Below are 9,765 nucleotides of genomic sequence, written 5' to 3'. Positions count from 1 at the left end.
CTGTTCGCTTGACTCAATTATCTATCTCTTCAGTCTATCTATCTATATCGCTGACTTTCTTTGCCAGACTTATATACTAAAAAAGAAGGCTTCTAGCAAACATTCGGACATTCGCGGGGTTCCCCGATAATTTTAGAAATTCCAGCGCACATGCTCCCAGCGTCACGCGACTTCCGCTGTCGTAACAGTATTATAAAATAATTTAAAATATTTAATCAAATTTTTCTCACCAAAGCCATTAAAAATCTGTTTATGTACTAATATATTAACATTAAATATTAAGAACTGTACATTGCTACAAATTTTACAATATCTAAGGTATTTTAGGTTTGGATATGCTGTGTAAAATTTACGCTATCCTTCCTTTTGATCTAAGCTGTTTTTTAAAAATGTTTACAGCTTCTTAAAAAAATAAAAAATAAATATATATATTGTAAGCGCCCTGTAAATTCTACATTCTCTTGTGGTCCTTACTCGGGAATAGTTACCTCGCAGGATACCAAAAAGTTCTTAAGCGAAATACAATATAGTATAAACATACCATACTGTTAAGCAAGGCGTACTAAAATGACAAAGATATATTTCTAAACATTTTTATTTGTATTTATGCACAAAGCTACACAATGGGCTATCCACCACGGTTATGGTAATCATAATTTTAGCGTTGTAAGCTGTGAGACTTACTGCTGAGCCACCAGAGGGCGGTGTGGTTCTTGTTAGAACTCATATATATATCCTTCAAAACGTTAATGTAGCCTCAAACCCAGCTTTCTCGGTGCCATGAAAATATCGAGAGTACGCTGTCTTATCTTATACACTGAACGATAGCAATTGAATGAGTAGAAATATAGAGGGGGAAAAGTCCCCATTTCAGAAATTTCAAGACTCGTGACTTTTTTTAAAAAAAACGGTTCCCCTTTCACCTCATTGACTTTCAGGTATGAGAGATACAAATCTTATTTTTTTCTTTTGCAAAAATAACAACCACAAAAACTCAGTAACAACGGGTGATTAAACTGTTCACTATAAGCGTTTGTTAGATTATACTTATTACGAAATTATTATAACTATTATTTATGATATAAATAAATTTACCTGATGATGACCACACAAGTGGTCGAAACGTTGTAATAAATTTTCTAAAGATAAAATAATCCACTCAACAGCTGTTCTCAAAGTTTTATTATTTAAAAATTACTTTTCTTTCACAACATGAAATATAGAAAATGTATACAAAAATAAAGTATAGTAAAGTAGGCAAGGGATTTCAGCCTTTAAATAAGAAACAAAGATTTTAACTATCCATATTCTTCATCATGAAGGATTCTAATTTGTTCATAAAAGTATGCATTCTTAGCCCAACTAAAAGACACTTTTTCCCTCCCTTTTTCTGGTTTTAAATTGACAAAGTGAATGTTTCATAATGCTAGTACTGGTAATCAATGAAACATACTATGATGTTCACTAAAAACTAGTTGTAAGTTTATAAAGCTCTGTAGACAAATTAGGTAAAAAATTATTATATACAAAACACAAATGTTTAAACACGATTTAAGAAATAAAGCTATGATGTGGCATATATAGTTATATTTTATATAGTATACAACAAAATTTCAATTGTCAATGGATTAAGTTTCATACCGATGTTGGCTTAGGTTGTAAACATCTGGTACTAAATAGACTGAGGACAGTATACCAGGCAAAAGTAATGGTCTGTCTGGCTGATAACATTAAAAATTGCAAGTACCAATACATCAATTTTTAAACGTACACGACACACACCTTGTAGCAAGACCTAAAATATGTGCTAAGCTAATATGTGCTAATATTGGAAAAACTTCATAAGTAAAACAAATCCAGGTTTAAAACAGAAACATACAATGGACCTAGAATAGGGTCTATAACTAGTATAAGCTCCTGCATACAGCACTTACTTCTACTACCACACAAAAGAGACTGGCAGATACATCGTTTTCCCCTAGAATGTGAAAAAGACATGTTGAAAACAGATTGATAAAAGGTCTTCCTAAAACATAAGCAGCAGTAATAAATAAAGTAAGACAGACAAAAAATAATGTATCTGACACACCAAGGTAAGAACAAAATACAGTATTCAAATGTAAACAGATTACACAACTTAATGAAGCTTTCTATATTTATTTACTTATTTCCCAGTTTACTGATACAAACCAGCAGCCTATCAATACAAGACAAATACAGACAAATTTAGAAATCACATGCAAGCCCGTCAGAGAAAAACTGGAAAGTTTGTGTATAATGTTTGTTTGAATTTCGCGCAAAGCTACACGAGGGTTATCTCCGCTATCCGTCCCTAATTTAGCAGTGAAAGACTAGAAAGGCAACTAGTCATCGCTACTACCCCCAACTCTTGGGATACTTTTTTATCAACGAATAGTGGGATTGACCGTCACATTATAACGCCCCCACGGCTGAAAAGGCCAGCATGTTTGGTGGAACGGGGATTCGAACTCGCGACCCGGAGATTGAGAGTCAAACGCTTATGAAAAATGAACGGTGTGGCCAGCTATACTGTGGGCCGCCCTATAGTTGCAGAATAACTAAGGAGGTGGTATTTGATGCTGCAAACTACAAGATTTAATGTATTATTAATTATTATTAAAAACATCATGGAAAACATTTAACATATAGATAAATATTTGGAAATTTTGTATGTTTTTTCTCCTTTTATAATCTTCAATATAGTTTACTGTAGTGTATAACAATGCTAATATAACTTAGAGGTATACTTTTAGAATAAATATGTATAATTATTCTTATACAAGACCAGTTAAAGTATATCTCTAGTACTGTGTTCCGTTTCGGTGAACGTATCCTAAAAAAGATGTAGGGATGTTGGTACGGTGTTCAGAGGAATAAGCAACATCATATTCCTGTATAAATGTATTGATGAGCCTTTCTTTTACTATTATAAGTATAACAAACCTTATATTGAGGTTTGCAGTTCTCTTTGCAATAATTCATAACTCAACCCTTATAGGTTTATTGGTGTGAAAAACTATATCACAATAGAGAGTCTGTTCATCTTCTACTAAATTTATCAATAATGATGGAAACTTGTTCCATAGAACATAGTTGAATGAGGCTAATCAGGGCTACCATCAATTCCTAAATATAAATTCAAAATATAGAGCTATACAAAAACGTTATTTGTTTGCTGGTTTCAAATTAATTCATTGTTCGGTGATACAAATTGGTATTTTTTAAGAGATACAAACTTCATAGCTGTTTCACAAAATTCATTGATCATCATTCTTCTACTTTCATTTAACATCAAAAACTGATATATCCATTTGAAATAACTGAACTGTTGGTTATATAATTTACTCTAAAACGTCTCTAAGGAAGAATTATCAAATTTAAAAGATCAGACAACAGATTAATGCTTGTGTTTATGGTAAATATTAGAAATGAGAAACTTATTATTCAGTAGAGGGTGTGATGGTTCTGAAAAAATCCGAATTCTTTGTAGCATGTGAAGATTCCAAGTTATCTCTGAATTCTAGTATTACTAATATTCTTTTCTCAGTTTGTCAACTGTTTTGGTCCTTTTGGAAGAATGGTTTTGAAATTCCCTTCTTGGTTTACAAGTTTTAAGAAGTTCAAGAAAAGTAAATGGCTACAATAGTTCACGGAATTACCTATTGGTCTGTCGTTCATTATATGAAATATTACCTTTGTCTGCTCTTGCAAGAATATACTTATCAAGCTGAAAATCAACATAGGGTTAACTTTCTGTGTCGTATATAGAATATTTTGCGTATGGACAATTCCGTGACTTGTAATCACGAATTTTTTTCTGTAGTAGGTGATTCGATGCATATGATCTGAGGTTTTGCCTTTAGAAGATATGCATATTTTCAACATAATTTCCATGTTTGTTGTTGTTTATTTGTAAGTTATTGGTTTCCGTAATTTCTTATATGGTTATTATATTTATAACCCAAAAACTTGTCCAAGACTTTGTGGGTTACAGGGCTTATATTAGTCGCACAGAAAAGGGTTAAAACAAACTGGATAGGTTTGTAGTATTTTCAGGTGAAACTGATTTCCGCAAACAGTATTAGGTAGAACCACTTTATAACGGTAGTATCGGCAGGATAAGTAGAGCTGAATTTAATTCAATTTACTCATAATAAAGCAAAGAAGCAAACAGACTGGACACAATTTGTAACACAAAATAAAATCAATCTTTATTTAAATCAAAGACAAAAACACAGTATGTGTACTTGCTTTCTGTACGCTGGACAGTCGCACTTCACTGGATTCATGAATTGATCAATTGGCTTTCTTCCATCAAAACGTCTTTCAGATAACCAACTCATCTAAGACCCTGTGCCTGTAATGTTTAAATATCACATTTGTTACTTAACAGGAAAACATCGGATTTACCCATAGCGATTAGCGTTACCAACAAACTGAAAGACGCGGGATCGAAACTTGTTGCCGAATATCCGTGGAGCATTGTACTGTGATGTTCATTCCCACTATTTGTTGTTTAGCCCAAGAGTTGGGAATGCATGGTGTTGAGTAGCTATCTTTTCTCTACTCTATCACTTCAAGACGGCTAGAGGACAGCTACTCAACACCATCCATTCCCAATTTTTCTATACTCTATCACTTAGAAACGGCTAGAGCAGATAGCCTTTAAGTAGTTTTGCATCAAATTTGAATAAAAGAATAACTACAGAGAATAACACAGTAATAAAGGCAGCTAGAACGAAATTTACTTAACAACTTTTTTACCATGTGTTATGTCAAAATATACATAGCTTCGGAATAAACAAATGATTTTGACGTATTTTACATTAAAATTAGATGGTAGAAAACATTTGGTATGAATGCATACCATGGGTTCATAATTGTATAGCGACGTTTTTAACAAAATCTAGAATTTGCTGTTCGTATTCATTCCCAAAATCGTTTGTCTATTCGACGTTTCTATAGGATTTAAGAATTATAAAATAAGTTGTTTTAAACAATAAAACTATCATGGAATTATCATGTATGTGTTTGTTGTTTTATACATTATCATTATAAAATCAAGTTGCCCCTTTTCTTGTGTAGTGGTTCAGTAACATGAGGCCCGGCATGGCCAGGTGGTTAAGGCACTCGGGTCGCAATCTGATGGTCGCGGATTCGAATCCCCGTCCCACCAAACATGCTCGCCCTTTCAGCCATGGGAGGGTTATAATGTGACGGTCAATCCCACTTTTCGTTGGTAAAAAGAGTAGCCCAAGAGTTGGCGGTGGGTGGTGATGACTAGCTGCCTTCCCTCTAGTCTTACACTGCTAAATTAGGGACGGATAGCGCAGATAGCCCTCGTGTAGCTTTGCGCGAAATTCAAAACAAACAAACAAACACATAGCAGCAAACCATGAACCTTTTATTTCACAATCCAAGCACATTAACCAGTAGGCCACGTTAACTACATAAAAGATGAGGATAATAACCACTAATTAACAGGAAATACACACAACAATGCTGTTGACGAGAATACCGTTACCAAAATGAAGGACATATTCATACAATCACTACGGAAATTGTAACCATGAAGTTCTACTCTCAGTATTATACATATAATTATCTTAGTAACAAATAATAAATGATACCAAGCAACCGGATTGTTCATACTGCACATAAAATGTAAACATCATTTCCATCCCGTGTCTAATAGCCATCACTTGCTGCTTTAATTTAGCGCAAAGCAACTTAAGGGTTATCTGTGCTAGCTGTCTCTACTTTAAGATGAGGGAAGGCAACTAGTCAACACCACCAACCGCCAACTCTTGGGCTACTCTTTACCAACGAATAATGGGATTAACCATCAGATTGTAACGCCTCCATGATTGAAAGGTCGAGTGTGTTCGGTGACGAGACTCGAACCAACGACCAGCATGTTGCTAGTTGAGTGCCTTAACCACCAGGTTATGACAAGCAATAACAATCACACGAATACAACAATTAGTATATCTTAAACCTGTTGCATCGCTAACTATCTGTTGTTAGATAACGAATGGCTCTTCATATAACTACAAGTTTCAGTTTGAATTTTGATTAAAACTTTAATAAAAGTTCTCACCTTTTACTTATTTTCCAAGAAAAAAGCATACATATTATTGTTTGTTTATTTTCAATTATGCACAAAGCTACACAAGGGCTATTTGTGCTCTGCCCACCACGGGTATCGAAACCCGGTTTCTAGCGTTGTAAGTCCGCAGACATACCGCTGTGCCACTGGGGGGCAGCATATATATATACATATATATATATGTGTGTATAAAAATGCCGCTGTATACCAGATACCCTTCTATCTGCCTGAAAATATGTGTGTGTGTGTGTGTACATACCCATGTTACTGAAAATGTGCAAAGGAGTATGAATCGTCCGTTCAGCTGGCGTTCATCGCTCTTATCCTAATCGGATAATTGTTTTAATCTTCCACCATTTGGTTATTTAATTCATTCAACTTCCGTAGAGTTTCTCTTATCATAGTTAATCGCCGCTTAAACATGAGCACACTCTTGTGTGAGAAACATTTGTGTATCAGAAATTCTACTACTTAAGTGCCAGCTGCTAAAGACTTTTTCAGAGAATTAGACAGTGTATATTGTTGAAATTTGTAGAGGACTGCTCTTCTCCCGTTTCTTGAGTGTGAACAGAATGTCGTCCAGCTCCAAAACAGGACATAAGCAGTGTATTAAAAAGTCCAACAGTAAAATATTACACTGGTTTAACAAGTTTACAGTTGACCCTAAGGAATGTTGAAACTATTTAAAAAGGAATGCTTAAAGCTCATTGGTTAGATAGGCTGGCTTGTTCGATCCCATAACATCTTAATTATAACAAATACACTAAAAATGTTTGTCAGTGTTAACCTGTTTGTAAGAGCTAAAGAGTTATTTAATATATTTAGTAAACTTATATGGGTGCTACAGTCTCACTTTCCCAGGGGCAGGTACAAGGCTAAAATAGCTTTACTTGGATTGTTCTTTCTGAAACCAAAGCCAGGTACTGAAATCTCTACAACACGAAGGGTATCACTGACAAACCACGATTATTTTAAAGTGAGTCTGAACTACGTATAACTGCTTGTGATTGTCTTGGAGAAACATCTGAACTATGAATAATTGCTTGTGACTGTCTTGGAATAGTCTGAACTATAAATAACTGTTCGTGACTGTCTTAAAGTAACGTCTGAATTATAAATAACTGTTCGTGACTGTCTTGGAATAGTCTGAATTATAAATAACTGTTCGTGACTGTCTTGAATTAATGTCTGAACTATAAATAACTGTTCGTGACTGTCTTGGAATAGTCTGAACTATAAATAACAGTTCGTGACTGCCTTAAAGTAACGTCTGAATTATAGATAACTGTCGTGACTGTCTTAAAGTAACGTGTGAACTATAAATACCTGCTCATGACTGGCTTGGAGTAGCGTTTGAACTATAAATAACTGTTCGCGACTGTCTTAAAGTAACGTGTGAACTATAAATACCTGCTCATGACTGGCTTGGAGTAACGTTTGAACTATAAATAACTGTTCGTGACTGTCTTAAAGTAACGTCTGAACTATAAATAACTGTTCGTGACTGTCTTGAATTAATGTCTGAACTATAAATAACTGTTCGTGATTGTCTTAAAGTAACGCTCGGTCCTGTGTACTTCTGTCTAAGTAAATAATTTGTTTGTAGTTAAGCGCCAAGTTATACAATAGGCTATCTGTGCTGTGCTCACCACGAATATCGAAACCCAATTTTTAGCGTTATAAGTCTGCAAACTGCTGAGCCACTAGGGGTCAAAAGTTTGTTTGTTATGAATTTCGCGCAAAGCTTCACGAGGGCTATCTGCGCTAGCCGTACCTAATTCAGCAGTGTAAAACTAGAGGGAAGGCAGCTAGTCATCACCACCCACCGCCAACTCCTGGGCTACTCTTTTACCAACGAATGGTGGGTTTGACCGTCACATTATAACGCCCCCACGGCTGAAAGGGCGAGCATGTTTGGTGTGACGGAGATTCGAACCCGCGAGTCGAGTACCTTAACCACCTGGCCAGGCCGAGCCAGGGTCAAAGGTAAACATGTGATAGAGAAAGTTTGTATTTAGGTTTACGCTGTATTGTAACCAGTTATAAGCATTTCCTCAACTCCTTCCATCTAAGATGGCGTTTGATAAGCAATAAGCAGAACAATTGTTTAATAAGAGTAAGTTGAGGGAAATCTAGGTGCTCTTTGCTTTTTGATCTTAAAGCCTGCAAACTCATTACCATAGAAACAAAAATACAAAAAAAAATTAAATAGTAAAGTTCGGATTATAGCAGGACTGAATATTGGCCAATGTCTCATTTTGCGTCTCTTTCTGTTTTCATAAATGTTTGCGCGAAATTACTGACTCGTAGCATAACCTTTTTACTGGCGGGGCTTGGCCTAGTGACTTGAGTGACAGATTGTGAATTCGTGGAGCAAAGTTTCGTGTACTCTTATCGCAGTTGTTATTTATTAAGTTCTAGTTTACAATCTAAAAATATAACTGTACAAAACAGGAAAGCCGATAAACCGAGCGCCTTCAGAAGGTTGACTGATTTTCTTCAGGGTTAACACTGGTGAAGAAAGATCAAGGTTCAGCTGTATTGTTTACTGATTTATCTAATGTGTGATCCTACCCCATGTTTTAATATCATGAACACAAAGTTCAATATATTTAAAACTATAATTTTTGTTTTCTGTCGCACCTTTACTTCTGAAGTTATAGACATATTACAGAAAACAAGACAGACATTCGATCATGTCCAAATGCAGTATTGAACGTTTATGTTGGCGTTTTCATTTGTAAACACTACTGTTATGGTGTAATCATAAAGTCGGTTGCAATAACCTGCAAAAATAAAATAGAATATTCCCACGTTTCCTCTATACTATGATTATATTCATTCTGTGTGGTTAAAATACCGTGCTACAAAATAAGCATTTTTCTCTACTCACGCGTGAATCGTTTTTCCGAGACCTGAACTAACGGTGGCTTCGCTTAGTTGATCGATACGAAACATAGACTCATAAAGTACTCTTACTAATTTTTTTCAATGGAAAAAGTTGAAGTGGTTATATAAAGAGCATGCAAATATTTAGTGGAGTTAGTTGGCTTTCATTGAAGATTTACAACGAGGCCTAGTATTGACGCTCCTCTCTTCTTCGAACCGAGTGAGTGACGTTTGCAAAGTATGACACCTAGTGAATTCAACAGAAAAAATAACACAACTAGCAGATAGTCATCACCACCCACCGACAACTCTTGGGCTACTCTTTTACCAACGAATAATGGGATTAACTGTCACATTATAACGCCCCCACGGCTTAAAGGGCGAGCATGGTGGGACGGGAATTTGAACCCGCGACCCTCAGATTGCGAGTCGAGCGCCCTAACCACCCGGCCATATTTCTGTTTTATTTGTATTATAAAAGTATATTGTTTTCAATTACTCGATATTTTTAATGCATTCTATCTAGTTATACAATTTATATTTACAAGAAAAACAACAGAAAGTCTGAGAAAATGAAAATAAATATTATTGTTATTCTGCTGTTTCATTTTATGTATCTAGTAAACTAAATACTTAAAGAATTAAAGGACTCATTTTCCAGTTGCAACCTACTGTTGATTGGTAGAATCTAGGTAAAAACATCCGTGCTTCGCTGCGGGGTTCAAAAACCCTTTATGATTCATAAA

At 35.2% G+C, this 9,765-nt stretch overlaps 1 protein-coding gene across 1 annotated transcript in view; it reads left to right on the top strand.

Moving 5' to 3' along the window:
- The first annotated feature begins 856 nt into the window (after window positions 1–856).
- LOC111087281 overlaps window positions 857–9,765 on the top strand; it is a 36,421-nt gene continuing 27,512 nt past the window's right edge. Inside the window, exon 1 of the mRNA XM_022393385.1 lies at window positions 857–938. The gene's annotated coding sequence lies outside the window, so the exon portion shown is untranslated. The remainder of the gene's footprint in view (window positions 939–9,765) is intronic.

This window comes from Limulus polyphemus, unplaced genomic scaffold, assembly GCF_000517525.1.
Source record: "Limulus polyphemus unplaced genomic scaffold, Limulus_polyphemus-2.1.2 Scaffold1957, whole genome shotgun sequence".
NCBI classification, from domain to species: Eukaryota; Metazoa; Arthropoda; class Merostomata; order Xiphosura; family Limulidae; genus Limulus; species Limulus polyphemus.
This window is presented reverse-complemented; position numbering and strand designations above follow the sequence as displayed.